General features: G+C 51.5%; 2 long non-coding RNA genes and 3 other non-coding genes across 5 annotated transcripts; 1 reads left to right on the top strand and 4 right to left on the bottom strand.

The window, feature by feature from the left end:
* Nucleotides 1–411: 411 nt before the first annotated feature.
* LOC144286668 (uncharacterized) lies at nt 412–2,631 on the bottom strand. Its single transcript, XR_013354623.1, has 2 exons — nt 2,294–2,631; nt 412–2,166 (listed from the first exon to the last, which is right to left on the bottom strand). It is a non-coding gene; the product is annotated as an uncharacterized LOC144286668 (long non-coding RNA).
* A 176-nt stretch (nt 2,632–2,807) lies between these two features.
* LOC144287346 (U2 spliceosomal RNA) lies at nt 2,808–2,998 on the top strand. The gene has a single exon (XR_013355188.1). It is a non-coding gene; the product is annotated as a U2 spliceosomal RNA (small nuclear RNA).
* Nucleotides 2,999–8,316: 5,318 nt separating this feature from the next.
* LOC144287345 (U2 spliceosomal RNA) lies at nt 8,317–8,507 on the bottom strand. Its single transcript, XR_013355185.1, has one exon. It is a non-coding gene; the product is annotated as a U2 spliceosomal RNA (small nuclear RNA).
* Nucleotides 8,508–12,260: 3,753 nt separating this feature from the next.
* LOC144286667 (uncharacterized) lies at nt 12,261–14,600 on the bottom strand. The gene is made up of 3 exons (XR_013354622.1): nt 13,875–14,600; nt 13,120–13,249; nt 12,261–12,753 (listed from the first exon to the last, which is right to left on the bottom strand). It is a non-coding gene; the product is annotated as an uncharacterized LOC144286667 (long non-coding RNA).
* LOC144287344 (U2 spliceosomal RNA) lies at nt 13,629–13,819 on the bottom strand. The gene has a single exon (XR_013355184.1). It is a non-coding gene; the product is annotated as a U2 spliceosomal RNA (small nuclear RNA).
* Nucleotides 14,601–15,332: the final 732 nt, after the last annotated feature.

Here is a 15,332-nt window from a genome sequence, read left to right as displayed (position 1 = left end):
GGTCAGCTTCTATTTAGGCTTTAGGAGGAAACTGGGGAGGGAGGCTTGCTTTGAACGAAAGCTCACTGGAAAAGAACAAGAGTGTGAGATTGTGGCAGTTTCTCATTAAGTGCAAGCGGTGGTTCCTGCCTTGTTGCTGTGGCAAGGAGGGCTCTATCCTTCTCCTTCTTTTTTCTTTCTTTCTTTCTTTTTTTTTTTTTTTTGGATTTTATTTTATTTATTTATTTTTTTTTAATTTTTATTTATTTATGATAGTCACAGAGAGAGAAAGAGAGAGAGGCAGAGACACAGGCAGAGGGAGAAGCAGGCTCCATGCACCGGGAGCCCGATGTGGGATTCGATCCCGGGTCTCCAGGATCGCGCCCTGGGCCAAAGGCAGGCGCCAAACCGCTGCGCCCACCCAGGGATCCCTGGATTTTATTTATTCACGAGACACACACAGAGAGAGGCAGAGACACAGGCTGAGGGAGAAGCAGGCTCCCTGCGGTGAGCCTGATGTGGGACTGGATCCCAGGACTCCAGGATCGTGACCTGAGCCAAAGGCAGAGGCTCAACCACTGAGCCGCCCCAGGCGCCCTTATCCTTCTTGTTCTTAAAAGGCAGGAGATGAACTCCCTACGTGAAAAGGTTCTCCCTCGTCAGAATAAGTTTTAACGATTTCCTGCTAGTTAGTCAGGCTGCAAAGGAGTGGTATGTGCCTGAGGGCTCCCCTTTCAGGGCTTCTTGACTCCATCTTACAGGAGATCTCCTTTATTTATTGTCAACATCAACATCGGACAAGGCCGCTCTGTGACCTTGACGAACTGAATCAAGACAGAAACAAGACCACTCCGTGGTCACGTCAGAACGGAGACAAAACAGAAGAATGTCCGAACAACAAAATGAGACCAAACATCCCCTGTGCTGGCTAGTTGGAGTAACTGCTACTACTTTTACCAGTTTGCGGCTTTGGCCTCGCTCTAGCCTCCCTTTCTTCTGGGTAAGATTTACTCAACCACCCAAATCACCAAATGACCCCGACTTTCCGGAAAGCCTCTTGTAGGGTCTCGGAGATCTTTTTTCTTCTCCACTTTGAGGTCCTTGGCGGAGGGGGGTGGGTGGGTGGATGGGCTGGGGCTTTGTAAAACCAAAGACAAGAGGAAACACGTTTATTAGTGTGTGTATCTTATATATACATGGGAGAAAATCAGGGGTGAGGAACTCAATGGGCTGGCTAGGACTTGGGCATGCACAGCCCCTCAAAACAAAAGGAACAGAACACACACACACATACACACACACACAACCGCCCCCACCTCACGATACATGTTCAGAGAAGTGACAAGACACTTTGCTATGAGTTTCTAGGGTGTAGGAACAGTGGAAGGCGAGGCCCGGCCAGTAAAGTCTGTTACGGAGAGTCCTCTGGTGCCAGTCTCTCTGGGCCGATGAGGATCTAGGGTTGTCGGCGACTAACTCCTGTACACATCTACGGGCAGAGTTCTTCCTTCTGTTTCAGCTCAAAACAATCCTCATGCCAGAGTGGCATACTGGGGAGCGGGGTCAGCAAAATCCGCTACCCTTCAACCTCCCATTCGACGGGAAGGCCTCGCTCCCTTAAACTCTCCGGCAAGCCCACGTCCCAGACACACGTTAAGAAGCCACTCCGGGGATCCCTGGGTGGTGCAGTGGTTTAGCGCCTGCCTTTGGCCCAGGGCGTGATCCTGGAGACCCAGGATCGAATCCCACGTCGGGCTCCCGGTGCATGGAGCCTGCTTCTCCCTCTGCCTGTGTCTCTGCCTCTCTCTCTCTGTGTGTGACTATCATAAATAAATTTAAAAAAATTTTTTTAAAAAGAAGCCACTCCGGACACCCTCGCACCGAGGCGCCGCGCGGTGCCCCGTGGTGCGCGTCCCCTCTCACTTTTGCAGCAAGCGATGATGACCCGATTCATCTCGTTCCGGGTGTGTTCCTGGTGGCCTCTGCCTGGATGGCACCGACGAGTCATTGAGGGTCCACGGAAGGACCCACACGGTAACCGCAATACGGAAAGAGTTTTGCTCTGTTTAAAAAGCAACGTTTTCTCTCTCTCTCTCTCTCTCTCTCTTTTTCCCCCGTCGGAAGGCCCGTAGAAGGGACAAGTCATGAAACACGGATATTCGCAGACAGAACTGCTCAAAAGAGAAACTTGAAAAAGGAAGGAGAGAAAAGGTTGTTGATCTCCTCTCTTAACTCGTAGGGCAAGACAAGTTGGTAAAAGGGCAGAGGGATGGATGAGATACGCGTCTGCATCTGCGTCGGCGGACGTACCTACCCGACACAGAGGTCAGATGACGTTAGGGGGTGCTCACGGTAGAAATCTTTCAACGTAGCTGCACGTTCGAAAAGATGTTCAAAAGGAAAAGAGGAGAAATGCCGCATGAAGCTGTTTGCACCTGTCTTTCCCGTCCCGGGCTTCCTCCAAGGAAACGAGGCCGGAGGAGCTTTCCGGCTACCGGGCTACCCGGCTACCCGCGCGTTTCCGTTCCAGCGCTGGAGGGCGGGCGCGGAGCGCAGGAAACCAGGAAACGGCGTGGGGGGAAGGGGCGGGACATGCAAATTAACATGGCTGCTTCTCCCGGGAGCTATGGGAGCAAGACCATAAAAATCGCAAAAGCCCCAGACAAGTTAAAGATCTGACAAGCTGCGTATGTTTTATGAGTTGTGAGGGTGACAGACTGTCAAGTCTGGGGGAAGAGGGTGGGCTTTCGTTTGAGGGTGACTTTTCTCACCGTGATCTTAAAGATGTTGGAGAGGGAGGGTGTGCAGGCGCCGCGGAGCGGGGCGTTATCGCTTCTCGGCCTTTTGGCTAAGATCAAGTGTAGTATCTGTTCTTATCAGTTTAATATCTGATACGTCCTCTATCCGAGGACAATATATTAAATGGATTTTTGGAGCAGGGAGATGGAATAGGAGCTTGCTCCGTCCACTCCGCGCATCGACCTGGTATTGCAGTACCTCCAGGAACGGTGCACCCCCTCGGGGGAAATTCTCAGCTGTTAAAGGAAAGCTCTACGTTGCAGGAAGCGTGGCAGTCGTTGTGCTTGCGGCCTGCTTCTCCTCTCTCTCGGTCTTCTGCCGGGGCTGGTGTGTGACGATGATGATGCTTGTCTTGCTCTTTCTTATATGGTTTCTAGGAGACTGGCTCTCAAGCCAGGCTGCAGCCTACGAGTTTACCAGTCAACCTTTTTCCCGTTCTCCTTGGGGCGCTGTGACACTAGAGGTTTCGTCTCCCATCTTCTGGTCTGCCTGCGCTTAGCGTTCCCGAACTTTTGGGAACTCTAACGTTAACCGTACTGGGTCGGAAGGAATTGATGTATTGACTCTTCCTACCCATGAACACAATTTTGCTTCCTTTCCTTTCCTCTTTTTTAAGTTTGCGGGTGTTCTCCTTTTTTGCTTTCCTTATTTGAGAGAGGGAGCCAAGGAGCCCGACGTCGGCCTTCACCCCGGATCATGACCTGAGCGGAAGGCGGACGCTTAGCTAACTCAGCCACCTGCGCCACCCAGGGATCCCCGGACTGTGTCTTTCAAAAACATGGTCCAGGGCAGCCCCGGTGGCGCAGCGGTTTAGCGCCACCTGCAGCCTGCGGGGTGATCCTGGAGACCCGGGATCAAGTCCCACGTCAGGTTCCCTGCATGGAGCCTGCTTCTCCCTCTGCCTGTGTCTCTGCCTCTCTCTCTCTCTCTCTCTGTGTGTCTCTCGTGAATAAATAAATAAAATCTTTAAAAAAAAAAAAAAAAAAAAAACATGGTCCATTTTGTAGGGGAGCAAATTGTCCTCTACCTTTTTAGCATCCCAGCGTGAGTCCGTAATTTATGATTGACAAGAGAAAAGCATACACATTTAATCGAGGTTTTCAGAACAGTGCAGCCTTCCCCAGGAAATGAAGTCCTGACAGAAAGTTAAACTTTGAGTATGTCTCATGCTCAGTGAAGAGTGGACTGTTGCGTAGAAAGGATAGGTCAAAGAACGTGAGTGAAGGTACTAAACTTGGGAAATGACAGTTCTCTGGGTTTTTTTTTTTTTAAGATTTTTTAAAAATTGGGGATCCCTGGGTGGCTCAGCGGTTTAGCGCCTGCCTTTGGCCCAGGGCGCGATCCTGGAGACCGGGGATCGAGTCCCACGTCGGGCTCCCACCCTGCATGGAGCCTGCTTCTCTGCCTGTCTCTCTCTCTCTCTCTCTCTCTCTCTCTCTCTCTCTCGGTGTGTGTGTCTCTCATGAATAAATAAAATCTTTTTTTTTTTTTAATTTTTATTTATTTATGATAGTCACACAGAGAGAGAGAGGCAGAGACATAGGCAGAGGGAGAAGCAGGCTCCATGCACCGGGAGCCGGACATGGGATTCGATCCCGGGTCTCCAGGATCGCACCCTGGGCCAAAGGCAGGCGCTAAACCGCTGCGCCACCCAGGGTTCCCAATACATAAAATCTTAAAAAAAGAAAAAAAAAAGAAAAAGAAAAAGAAAGGGGAACCCTTATACACAGTTGATGGGAATCCAAGCTGGTGCAGCCACTCTGGAAAACAGCAGTTCCTCAAAAAGTTGAAAATAGAGTTATCCTACAACACAACAGTTGCACTGCTGGATATTTACCGCAAAGATACAAACGCAGTGATTTGAAGGGACACCTGCACCCCATAGTTTATAGCAGCAAAGTCCACAATAGCCAAACTATGGAAATAGCCCAGATCTCCATCGACAGATGAATGGATACAGATGTGGTCTGTATATCTATCTATCTATCTATCTATCTATCTATCTATCTATCTATCTATCATCTGTATGTATGTGCATATGTATACGTATATGTATGTATACATATACAATGGACTACTACTCAGCCATCAACAAAATTGAATTCTTGCCATGTGCAACGATGTGGATGGGACTAGAGGATATTATGCTAAGCAGAATAACTCAATCAGAGAAAGACAATTATATGATCTCATTCATGTGGAATTTAAGGAACAAACCAGATCATAGGGGAAGAGAGGAAAAAATAAGACAAAATCAGGGAGACAAACTATAAGGGACTTAATCATATGAAACAAAGTTGAAGGTCACTGGAAGGGAGAGGGGTGGGAGAACGGGGTAACCGGGAGGTCGACATTAAGGAAGGAATGTGATGTAAGGAACTCTGGGTGTTATAAAACATTGGTGAATCGCTGACCTCTACCTCTACCCCAAGGTCGAGCTTGTTAATAAACCCTCATGTAAACAAAGAAAAAAACCCTTATGTACTTGCATCGGTTTCGGCTCCTTGGTGGTTTCTTGGATTCCCAATCTTGGGCACAACATTTGGGGGCTCATCAGGGATCCAAGAGACCCCCAGGACCCCATCCGGAGGGTCCACGCCTAGTGAGTACCAACTTTTTCTACCTGTGTCTTTGTTATTTTCTGAGAGCTCTATACTGTATTTTTACCTGTTGGAATTCCATTCTGTATTAGGTTGACATTGGCTTAGGTGGACGCGCTGGCAGGCCGTCGACCGGGGGTCTCGGGAGACATCCCTTGCCTCTGCCAGGAGGACGAAGTCCTCATCTGTGAGGAGGGCCGACTGCCAGCCCTTCAGTTTACTTTCTGTTTTGTCTCCGCAGCCGCCCTGGAACGTTTGTCTGTGTTACTGTGTCTTTAACTGTCATAACTGTTTGTGCCTTGGTGTGGACTGGGGACATAATGGGGCAGACACAAACCACCCCCCTGTTTCTTACGCTCTCCCCATTTCTCTGATGTTAAAGAAAGAGCTCATAATCTGAGCATAGACATAAGGAGAGAGAAATTTCAGACTTATTGCATGTCAGAATGGCCAACCTTTGACACAGGATGGCCCCAAGAAGGAACTTTCCACCTACTTATTATCTTACAGGTTAAGGCCGTGATCTTCAGAAATAAACCAGATGGCCACCCTGACCAGGTGCCCTACATCCTGGCCTGGCAAGACATGACTGAGAATCCTTCTCCTTGGCTAAAACAATTTTTACCCCCCCACCCCCCAAAAGCAGGACCTACCAAGATTCTAGCCCTATGGAAAGGCCAAGAAGGAGACTGGCTCTAAGACCAAAAAGCCCCTTTATATAATGTATTTATAGTTTCAGAGGTAGAGGTCAGCGATTCACCAATGTTTTATAACACCCAGAGTTCCTTACATCACATTCCTTCCTTAATGTCGACCTCCCGGTTACCCCGTTCTCCCACCCCTCTCCCTTCCAGTGACCTTCAACTTTGTTTCATATGATTAAGTCCCTTATAGTTTGTCTCCCTGATTTTGTCTTATTTTTTCCTCTCTTCCCCTATGATCTGGTTTGTTCCTTAAATTCCACATGAATGAGATCATATAATTGTCTTTCTCTGATTGAGTTATTCTGCTTAGCATAATATCCTCTAGTCCCATCCACATCGTTGCACATGGCAAGAATTCAATTTTGTTGATGGCTGAGTAGTAGTCCATTGTATATGTATACATACATATACGTATACATATGCACATACATACAGATGATAGATAGATAGATAGATAGATAGATAGATAGATAGATAGATATACAGACCACATCTGTATCCATTCATCTGTCGATGGAGATCTGGGCTATTTCCATAGTTTGGCTATTGTGGACTTTGCTGCTATAAACTATGGGGTGCAGGTGTCCCTTCAAATCACTGCGTTTGTATCTTTGCGGTAAATATCCAGCAGTGCAACTGTTGTGTTGTAGGATAACTCTATTTTCAACTTTTTGAGGAACTGCTGTTTTCCAGAGTGGCTGCACCAGCTTGGATTCCCATCAACTGTGTATAAGGGTTCCCCTTTCTTTTTCTTTTTCTTTTTTTTTTCTTTTTTTAAGATTTTATGTATTGGGAACCCTGGGTGGCGCAGCGGTTTAGCGCCTGCCTTTGGCCCAGGGTGCGATCCTGGAGACCCGGGATCGAATCCCATGTCCGGCTCCCGGTGCATGGAGCCTGCTTCTCCCTCTGCCTATGTCTCTGCCTCTCTCTCTCTGTGTGACTATCATAAATAAATAAAAATTAAAAAAAAAAAAAGATTTTATTTATTCATGAGAGACACACACACCGAGAGAGAGAGAGAGAGAGAGAGAGAGAGAGAGAGAGACAGGCAGAGAAGCAGGCTCCATGCAGGGTGGGAGCCCGACGTGGGACTCGATCCCCGGTCTCCAGGATCGCGCCCTGGGCCAAAGGCAGGCGCTAAACCGCTGAGCCACCCAGGGATCCCCAATTTTTAAAAAATCTTAAAAAAAAAAAAAACCCAGAGAACTGTCATTTCCCAAGTTTAGTACCTTCACTCACGTTCTTTGACCTATCCTTTCTACGCAACAGTCCACTCTTCACTGAGCATGAGACATACTCAAAGTTTAACTTTCTGTCAGGACTTCATTTCCTGGGGAAGGCTGCACTGTTCTGAAAACCTCGATTAAATGTGTATGCTTTTCTCTTGTCAATCATAAATTACGGACTCACGCTGGGATGCTAAAAAGGTAGAGGACAATTTGCTCCCCTACAAAATGGACCATGTTTTTTTTTTTTTTTTTTTTTTAAAGATTTTATTTATTTATTCACGAGAGACACACAGAGAGAGAGAGAGAGAGAGGCAGAGACACAGGCAGAGGGAGAAGCAGGCTCCATGCAGGGAACCTGACGTGGGACTTGATCCCGGGTCTCCAGGATCACCCCGCAGGCTGCAGGTGGCGCTAAACCGCTGCGCCACCGGGGCTGCCCTGGACCATGTTTTTGAAAGACACAGTCCGGGGATCCCTGGGTGGCGCAGGTGGCTGAGTTAGCTAAGCGTCCGCCTTCCGCTCAGGTCATGATCCGGGGTGAAGGCCGACGTCGGGCTCCTTGGCTCCCTCTCTCAAATAAGGAAAGCAAAAAAGGAGAACACCCGCAAACTTAAAAAAGAGGAAAGGAAAGGAAGCAAAATTGTGTTCATGGGTAGGAAGAGTCAATACATCAATTCCTTCCGACCCAGTACGGTTAACGTTAGAGTTCCCAAAAGTTCGGGAACGCTAAGCGCAGGCAGACCAGAAGATGGGAGACGAAACCTCTAGTGTCACAGCGCCCCAAGGAGAACGGGAAAAAGGTTGACTGGTAAACTCGTAGGCTGCAGCCTGGCTTGAGAGCCAGTCTCCTAGAAACCATATAAGAAAGAGCAAGACAAGCATCATCATCGTCACACACCAGCCCCGGCAGAAGACCGAGAGAGAGGAGAAGCAGGCCGCAAGCACAACGACTGCCACGCTTCCTGCAACGTAGAGCTTTCCTTTAACAGCTGAGAATTTCCCCCGAGGGGGTGCACCGTTCCTGGAGGTACTGCAATACCAGGTCGATGCGCGGAGTGGACGGAGCAAGCTCCTATTCCATCTCCCTGCTCCAAAAATCCATTTAATATATTGTCCTCGGATAGAGGACGTATCAGATATTAAACTGATAAGAACAGATACTACACTTGATCTTAGCCAAAAGGCCGAGAAGCGATAACGCCCCGCTCCGCGGCGCCTGCACACCCTCCCTCTCCAACATCTTTAAGATCACGGTGAGAAAAGTCACCCTCAAACGAAAGCCCACCCTCTTCCCCCAGACTTGACAGTCTGTCACCCTCACAACTCATAAAACATACGCAGCTTGTCAGATCTTTAACTTGTCTGGGGCTTTTGCGATTTTTATGGTCTTGCTCCCATAGCTCCCGGGAGAAGCAGCCATGTTAATTTGCATGTCCCGCCCCTTCCCCCCACGCCGTTTCCTGGTTTCCTGCGCTCCGCGCCCGCCCTCCAGCGCTGGAACGGAAACGCGCGGGTAGCCGGGTAGCCCGGTAGCCGGAAAGCTCCTCCGGCCTCGTTTCCTTGGAGGAAGCCCGGGACGGGAAAGACAGGTGCAAACAGCTTCATGCGGCATTTCTCCTCTTTTCCTTTTGAACATCTTTTCGAACGTGCAGCTACGTTGAAAGATTTCTACCGTGAGCACCCCCTAACGTCATCTGACCTCTGTGTCGGGTAGGTACGTCCGCCGACGCAGATGCAGACGCGTATCTCATCCATCCCTCTGCCCTTTTACCAACTTGTCTTGCCCTACGAGTTAAGAGAGGAGATCAACAACCTTTTCTCTCCTTCCTTTTTCAAGTTTCTCTTTTGAGCAGTTCTGTCTGCGAATATCCGTGTTTCATGACTTGTCCCTTCTACGGGCCTTCCGACGGGGGAAAAAGAGAGAGAGAGAGAGAGAGAGAGAAAACGTTGCTTTTTAAACAGAGCAAAACTCTTTCCGTATTGCGGTTACCGTGTGGGTCCTTCCGTGGACCCTCAATGACTCGTCGGTGCCATCCAGGCAGAGGCCACCAGGAACACACCCGGAACGAGATGAATCGGGTCATCATCGCTTGCTGCAAAAGTGAGAGGGGACGCGCACCACGGGGCACCGCGCGGCGCCTCGGTGCGAGGGTGTCCGGAGTGGCTTCTTTTTAAAAAAATTTTTTTAAATTTATTTATGATAGTCACACACAGAGAGAGAGAGGCAGAGACACAGGCAGAGGGAGAAGCAGGCTCCATGCACCGGGAGCCCGACGTGGGATTCGATCCTGGGTCTCCAGGATCACGCCCTGGGCCAAAGGCAGGCGCTAAACCACTGCACCACCCAGGGATCCCCGGAGTGGCTTCTTAACGTGTGTCTGGGACGTGGGCTTGCCGGAGAGTTTAAGGGAGCGAGGCCTTCCCGTCGAATGGGAGGTTGAAGGGTAGCGGATTTTGCTGACCCCGCTCCCCAGTATGCCACTCTGGCATGAGGATTGTTTTGAGCTGAAACAGAAGGAAGAACTCTGCCCGTAGATGTGTACAGGAGTTAGTCGCCGACAACCCTAGATCCTCATCGGCCCAGAGAGACTGGCACCAGAGGACTCTCCGTAACAGACTTTACTGGCCGGGCCTCGCCTTCCACTGTTCCTACACCCTAGAAACTCATAGCAAAGTGTCTTGTCACTTCTCTGAACATGTATCGTGAGGTGGGGGCGGTTGTGTGTGTGTGTATGTGTGTGTGTGTTCTGTTCCTTTTGTTTTGAGGGGCTGTGCATGCCCAAGTCCTAGCCAGCCCATTGAGTTCCTCACCCCTGATTTTCTCCCATGTATATATAAGATACACACACTAATAAACGTGTTTCCTCTTGTCTTTGGTTTTACAAAGCCCCAGCCCATCCACCCACCCACCCCCCTCCGCCAAGGACCTCAAAGTGGAGAAGAAAAAAGATCTCCGAGACCCTACAAGAGGCTTTCCGGAAAGTCGGGGTCATTTGGTGATTTGGGTGGTTGAGTAAATCTTACCCAGAAGAAAGGGAGGCTAGAGCGAGGCCAAAGCCGCAAACTGGTAAAAAGTAGTAGCAGTTACTCCAACTAGCCAGCACAGGGGATGTTTGGTCTCATTTTGTTGTTCGGACATTCTTCTGTTTTGTCTCCGTTCTGACGTGACCACGGAGTGGTCTTGTTTCTGTCTTGATTCAGTTCGTCAAGGTCACAGAGCGGCCTTGTCCGATGTTGATGTTGACAATAAATAAAGGAGATCTCCTGTAAGATGGAGTCAAGAAGCCCTGAAAGGGGAGCCCTCAGGCACATACCACTCCTTTGCAGCCTGACTAACTAGCAGGAAATCGTTAAAACTTATTCTGACGAGGGAGAACCTTTTCACGTAGGGAGTTCATCTCCTGCCTTTTAAGAACAAGAAGGATAAGGGCGCCTGGGGCGGCTCAGTGGTTGAGCCTCTGCCTTTGGCTCAGGTCACGATCCTGGAGTCCTGGGATCCAGTCCCACATCAGGCTCACCGCAGGGAGCCTGCTTCTCCCTCAGCCTGTGTCTCTGCCTCTCTCTGTGTGTGTCTCGTGAATAAATAAAATCCAGGGATCCCTGGGTGGCGCAGCGGTTTGGCGCCTGCCTTTGGCCCAGGGCGCGATCCTGGAGACCCGGGATCGAATCCCACATCGGGCTCCCGGTGCATGGAGCCTGCTTCTCCCTCTGCCTGTGTCTCTGCCTCTCTCTCTTTCTCTCTCTGTGACTATCATAAATAAATAAAAATTAAAAAAAAATAAATAAATAAAATAAAATCCAAAAAAAAAAAAAAAAAGAAAGAAAGAAAGAAAAAAGAAGGAGAAGGATAGAGCCCTCCTTGCCACAGCAACAAGGCAGGAACCACCGCTTGCACTTAATGAGAAACTGCCACAATCTCACACTCTTGTTCTTTTCCAGTGAGCTTTCGTTCAAAGCAAGCCTCCCTCCCCAGTTTCCTCCTAAAGCCTAAATAGAAGCTGACCTTCCCTCTGCCTCCTGGGACCTGCCCGAGGTTCACCACGGCTTGCATGTCCCTAACCGGGCTTCCTCCGCCATTCCTAAATAGACTCATTTGGTTAGTAAAATAACTGGCTCTTGTTTTTAAGGACGCCGCCGCTGTGTGAAACCGTTTATGTCCAACCGGAGACCACCACAGCCTAGCTGTGAGTGGCGGGCCAGCTTCTGCCGCTGCTCTTCTCTCTCTCTCTCTCTCTCTCTCTCTCTCTCTCTCTCTCAAAACTGAAGTCCCGTCACAGGGTCTCAGCGGTCCTATTTTCCCTGTATCTCCACACGATCTGCTATTTCATCATCCTAGGAATATTTTTGCCTGTCTGCAAGGACGAAGAAGTCTACAAGGATCGGGAGATGGAGGAATGAAGGAACCCCTTAGAGGGGTGTTGCAGCGGTGGCGAAGCAAGTCCACCATCCTTCGGCTTTCTCCTGGCCTTGTTGCCATAAAAGACGCACCGATTCCTCTTTCCGGAAGGTAGACAAGCAGATGGGAGACAACATCCTTGCAGGCCCAATTTTGCTTTTGTTTTGTTTTGTTTTTTTTTGTTGTTGGTGGTTTTTTTTTTAATTTTTATTTATTTATGATAGTCACACAGAGAGAGAGAGAGAGAGAGAGAGAGAGGCAGAGACATAGGCAGAAGGAGAAGCAGGCTCCATGCACCGGGAGCCCGACGTGGGATTCGATCCCGGGTCTCCAGGATCGCGCCCTGGGCCAAAGGCAGGCGCCAAACCGCTGCGCCACCCAGGGATCCCCCAATTTTGCTTTTGTTGAATGCAAGAGAGAATTCGGAAATCTTCATCTTTTCACCCGGATGATGAAGAAAAGAACACTGACAGAGGAGCCTATTTCCGTGAGTCGAAGTGTGAGACTGTCAGAGGGATCGGAAGATGAAAGCAAAGGACTGGACTGGTATATGTTTGTTTGTTTTTTTAAGATTATATTTATTCATTCATTCATTCATTCATTCACGAGAGAGGCAGAGACATAGGCAGAGGGAGAAGCAGGCTCCAAGCAGGGAGCCCCATGCGGGACTCGATCCCGGGACCGTGGTGGCATCGCACCCTGAGCCAAAGGCAGACGCTCAACTGCTGAGCCACCCAGGCTTCCCAGGACTGGTCTCTAAATGAGGATGGTGAGAGGAGTTACATGAGGGAGATCTCCGACCTCATATGTGCAAATGACCATATCCTAGAGATGGATTTTTCTGCAACTCAACAACACCGTAAGCCACGAACATTTTCAACTGTTGTGTTTTTGACAATGCAAGTGCGAGAAGAACCAGAAGTCGTGGCAAGCCAGAACCTGTTGGAGATGCATTTGAGGTCACCGACGGGTATGACAGCCAATGAGCAGTTCCTGCCTGGCATTTGGAGGATGTCCCCGGATTCAGGTATTTAGACCTTGAGAACCTGGAAAGTATGAAGTCATTTAAAATGTGAGAGTGCTACGTTTAAATCGATTTTTAATAAAGCTGTTTTCCGCTATGGTTTATTTTGACTTCTTGTGTGTGAGGGCCCCTTGGACGGATGCCCGGTGGCAAATGTGGACGGTGTCTAGTTTTCCCTGGCACACCGAGAGCTGAGGTGAGCGGGATGAGCCCGAGCCTGGTGGTGTGCTTGTTGCCAGCTACGTTCAGTGGCCCAGATGGCCCCAAGAACGCTGCACGGGAGCCGAGGGTACGTGCAGGGAAATTCTTCTCGGTCAACGGGGATGCGGGACATGGGGGGTTCGGGGGGTGGGGTGGGGGCGAAGGGACGGTGAAGAGTGGTAGGTACCGAAGGGCGGAGGGAGGGAAGAACCGAGAGGCCAGGTGTCGGGAGGGATCGGCGGAGCGGCTGCTGAGATCACCGGGAACGACGCGAGTGGGTTGGGGAGACAGGCGGCCAGGTTGCCGAACGTTGGAGCCTGTAAGGGAAGCGGGGGCGCAGGCTGCAGGGCTGAGGCTGGGGGGGTAAGGGACAACAACGCGGAGCGAAGCCCCGCTGCAGGAGAGAGAAGCGCTACCTGACAGAGGGCGCAGGGACGCACGCCCTCCGCAGGCAAAAGCGGCGGAAGATAGCAGAGGCAAGGAGAGCGGCGGGGGAAAAAGGGAGAAGCTGATCCCGCGAACACGAACGGAGCCGCCGCCCTAAAGCCGGGGGGAGCCTAAGCACGACGGGGAAAAAAAAAATCGACGAGACAAGACCCCCGCGGCGGAGCCGCCGAACCCGGAGAAAAAAAGCTCACGACCGCAGCGCAAACAGCAACCAAAAGCAAAGTCTGTTTTTCGGAAACCGCAAGTGAAAGGGGGTGCACCGTTCCTGGAGGTACTGCAATACCAGGTCGATGCGCGGAGTGGACGGAGCAAGCTCCTATTCCATCTCCCTGCTCCAAAAATCCATTTAATATATTGTCCTCGGATAGAGGACGTATCAGATATTAAACTGATAAGAACAGATACTACACTTGATCTTAGCCAAAAGGCCGAGAAGCGATACCGGGCACCCGGGCCACCGGGGTACCATGTTCCCACCATCCCTATTTCACTCACGGTGACAAGCCTAACCCTCGCTCCCGGCCTGATTTCCTTCACGTCGTCCACAACACGGCCGTCCCCAGCGCGAGACTCTGGGGTAGATGTTTCCTCCTCTTCACTACGAGCGGCAAATCGCATGTCCCTGGTTGCCCCGTCCTGCCCGCGCCGAACGGCCGTTTCTAATCTGCATCTGCATGCCCCGCCTCCTTCTGGCTGCCGGAAGAGGTGCGGCCACCCAGGCCCGGCTCCGCCCTCCGGACCGCCTCCGCTCGCCGAGAGCCAGAGCCCACCCAGCTAGCGGCCCACCTCCCCGCGTGGACAAATCCCGCGCCAGGACCCCGGAGGAGGCGCGGCGACTGCCGGGCACCGCGGAGGGACGGCTGACACGGCCGCAGTTCCCGGGGCTCTCGGGAGGTGTCTTTTTCTTTTTTTAATTTATTCATTCAGAGAGAGAGGCAGAGACACAGGCAGAGGGAGAAGCAGGCTCCATGCAGGGAGCCCGACTTGGGACTCGACCCCGGGTCTCCAGGATCACACCCCGGGCTGCAGGCGGCGCTAAACCGCTGTGCCACCGGGGCTGCCCTCTCGAGAGGTTTCGGTCACCGCTCTTTCCCTCCCCGGCACGCACCGCACACTCCACAGCGGTTCAGCCCAGGAGCTCTCGCCTCCCGCACCCCCAGCCAGTATCCGTCGCGACCGCGACGGCGACGGCGAAGCGGCTCTTCAGCCAGCACCCCACGCCTCCCTCTCCCTCTCCCTCTCCCTCTCCCTCTCCCTCTCCCTCTCCCTCTCCCTCTCCCTCTCCCTCTCTCCCTGCTTGGCTCTTCTCTGCTCGCGTCCGCGTCCTTCGGGCCATCTTCCACCCCAGAGTCCCAGCCCGCGCGACCGGTTCCGTCCCGAGAAGGGGATGTCCCCGGGGTCGCGTTCACGGAATAGAACCACCCCCGTTTCCTCGCGCGCGGTCCAACGCACGCACCCAAACGCCTGCAAACTGCGATCTGCCGAGGCCTGTCGTGAGCCCTTGTGCCCTCCCGGTGCGTGCGCCCTTGTCGCGGTGCCGGCCACCCTCGCCGCGAGGGTCCCTTGGATTCCGGGGAGCCAGGGACGGTGACTGCGAGAGCGCGGGCCGACGTTCTCGGGCAGCATCTACTTCCCCCGTCTCGCCGGCGACCCCGCGTGGCGTCAAAGTTGGGTTCTCTGGGGGAGGGGGACAAGCGAGGAGCAGGGTGAGGGCCGGTCTTAGCGGATGCCTGGGTGGCTCAGCGGTTTGGCGCCTGCCTTCGGTCTGGCCGGGGATGTGATCCTGCAGACCTGGGATCGAGTCCCGCGTGGGGCTCCCTGCATGGAGCCTGCTTCTCCCTCTGCCTGTGTCTCTCCCTCTGTGTGTGTGTGTGTGTGTGTGTGTGTGTGTGTGTGTGTGTGTGTCATGAATAAATAAATCTTAAAAAGGAAGAAGAAGAAGAGGAAGACGAC

The sequence above is a fragment of the Canis aureus genome, chromosome 16, assembly GCF_053574225.1.
Source record: "Canis aureus isolate CA01 chromosome 16, VMU_Caureus_v.1.0, whole genome shotgun sequence".
Classification (NCBI taxonomy): Eukaryota; Metazoa; Chordata; class Mammalia; order Carnivora; family Canidae; genus Canis; species Canis aureus.
This window is presented reverse-complemented; position numbering and strand designations above follow the sequence as displayed.